General features: G+C 34.7%; 1 non-coding gene across 1 annotated transcript; it reads right to left on the reverse strand.

The window, feature by feature from the left end:
• Nucleotides 1-2,452: 2,452 nt before the first annotated feature.
• Nucleotides 2,453-2,559, reverse strand: LOC139845835 (small nucleolar RNA R71). The gene has a single exon (XR_011758591.1). It is a non-coding gene; the product is annotated as a small nucleolar RNA R71 (small nucleolar RNA).
• Between the last annotated feature and the right edge of the window lie 254 nt (nucleotides 2,560-2,813).

Consider the following 2,813-nt stretch of genomic DNA (forward strand, 5'->3'; position numbering starts at 1 on the left):
GTATATACATTTTAACTGAGTCGTTAAGTCATCGTTAGTCGTTACATGTAAATGTTGATTTGAAACCTTTAAGTTAACGATCATGTTAAATGTTGTTAACCCAATGTTTATTATATCTAAAGAGATGTTAAATTGTTACATTATCCTGATATTATGATATATAATATATCTTAGTATGATATATATACAGTTAAATGTCGTTACAACGATAATCGTTACATATATGTCTCATTTCGAAATCATTAAGTTTGTAGTCTTATTTTTACATATGTAGTTCATTGTTAATAAACTTAATGATATATTTACTTATCATTTAACATAATTAACCAAGTGTATCAATATCTTAATATGATTCATATGTAGTTAGTAAGACGTTGATATAACGATAATCGTTATATATAACGTTTTCGAGTTTCTTAAATTCAATAGTCTTATTTTTATGTATATAACTCATTGTTAAAATACCTAATGAGATACTTACTTATCATAATATCATGTTAACTATATATATAATCATATATATGTCATCATATAGTTTTTACAAGTTTTAACGTTCGTGAATCACCGGTCAACTTGGGTGGTCAATTGTCTATATGAAACCTATTTCAATTAATCAAGTCTTAACAAGTTTGATTGCTTAACATGTTGGAAACACTTAATCATGTAAATATCAATTTCATTTAATATATATAAACATGGAAAAGTTCGGGTCACTACAGATTCCGACCGAGGTCTCTTTCATAGTGAAACATCTAACTAGGCCCATAGTACATTATCGGTCTTTGACCATGCTAGTGTAGTCACCAAGCATATAAACTTCGTACACGCAAGCTGAAGCACAACGGTTGTTGTAAGCTGTACCTCTGCTAAGTAAGGCCATGGAACCTGGTGAGTGCTGATTAGTACACTTCACTATAACGCGGTCTCAAGCATTGGACCGAGTTTGAGAGATTCTTATTTAATTAAGGAACTATTTGTTTAGTCTCATAAAAGTTTGGGCCTTTAGGATAACCGAACGTGTTCATGAAAGTCAAACCGACTTGGTCATGTTGTTCTTTATGGTTAAACTATTTTTAAGGGCCTAACTACCTTTTAAACCCAATCATTAACGAAAGCATTGATACACATCAAATCTCTTGGATATGGCATACTTTGTACTTCATTGTGCTTAAGAAAGTTTAGACCTTTTGGAACGTTAATACGTTACCTAACCAAGTCGCTCAATTGGATGAGCCGTTGGAACGTGTATGCATGTAGTCAAGCTGCACGGGCGTCGAGGGTATGGGACATTGCTATCTATTCAGAATCTTCAAGCCTAACGCATTACCCAGTGACATGTCTTATGACAGGGGCGGTGGGACCAGTATAATGAATACAAGGTCACTACCTATTTATGAGCCAGCATTCCATAATCTTGGCAAAGTAACTAACAAAATCATAGTATTCACTTGCTTTAACCTTATATGAATTACAAATTTTATCGTATTTACTTTATTTTATCTTATAAATTAGAAAACCCAAAATTACGTAATATACAACTACTCCTTCACTTTAGGATTATCTTAAGTTATAAATATAGGTTCGATTCTACTGATCGCTTAAAAATTCGACCCTAGGTCGTACTTCCTTTACTCACCATAATTAGGTGTAGTACGATTTAGGCCCCGCTAAATTTAAATTTGAAACTCTTGCCCCTCTCTTGATAGATCATTCTGACATCATGCGACCTAACGACACCGCATAAATAAAACCGTCCATTTTGGTCAAATCAAGAGAGAGATAAAGTTTTTGGCAGCGCTATCGAAGAACTGGTATCAGACAATACTGCTTCTATCAAACCTGTTTGCAAGAATTTAGTGGTGTCTAAGAAAGACAATTATACATGGATTTGGTTGTTAGATTTTACGAACAGTCACTAATTATATTTGGACCAAAAGGATCCTGCCTTTCCGTGGTCGATCTGGCCACTTGGTTTGTTGAATAGTTCGTGCGAAGCTTTGTTATCAAAATACCAGGGAATCAGTAGAAAGAACCAAAAACATATTAAAACTTAGGATAATTACCCTAGACTATGTTAGATTACCTTAGATTACTTTAGATTACCTTAGATTACTTTAGATTACCTTAGATTAGGATTTCCTTAGACTAAATTAGGAACTTAGCATATCTACCTAAAAATTAAAAACAAAGGGCATACTCAGTGTATGACTCATACCCGATCTAGACCGAATGTCGATCCAATTTCTCACCTCAATAAATTCATATCTCTTTCTACATCCTACAAACAGCCAGGGATAGGACAATATATATAGTCCGGCTATACTTGTTCCCCTATTCTGTTACCCATCATGTACGGACATGGTTTGAAGGATTAGAAAAAGAATCCATCACGTCATAGATGGAGATGGCAACCAAATTCCTAACCAAATATTTCCCTCCTTCTAAACAAACCACGCTTAAGAATGACATTATTAACTTTAAACAAAGTTATGATGAATCTCTTTATACCGCATGGGAGCGATTCAAAACCTTATTGAAGAAATGCCCTAATCACCAACTAGAACGTTCAGCTCAGATCTGTACCTTCTACAATGGTCTTACGGTAAATCATAGGACGATGATCGATGCAGCAGCTCAAGGAAATCTGTTGAACCAAACCGCAGACTAAGCAGGGGAGTTGCTCGAAAACATGACTATACATCATCATGACTGGAACAGTGTTGAAACAACTTCATCATCTGCTCCACTCTACGCACTTAATAATTAAACGGAGGCCATCAAATCCCTCACAGACAAGATGGAGTCTCTTGCCA

The sequence above is a fragment of the Rutidosis leptorrhynchoides genome, chromosome 4 (genome assembly GCF_046630445.1).
Source record: "Rutidosis leptorrhynchoides isolate AG116_Rl617_1_P2 chromosome 4, CSIRO_AGI_Rlap_v1, whole genome shotgun sequence".
In the NCBI taxonomy this organism is placed as follows: domain Eukaryota; kingdom Viridiplantae; phylum Streptophyta; class Magnoliopsida; order Asterales; family Asteraceae; genus Rutidosis; species Rutidosis leptorrhynchoides.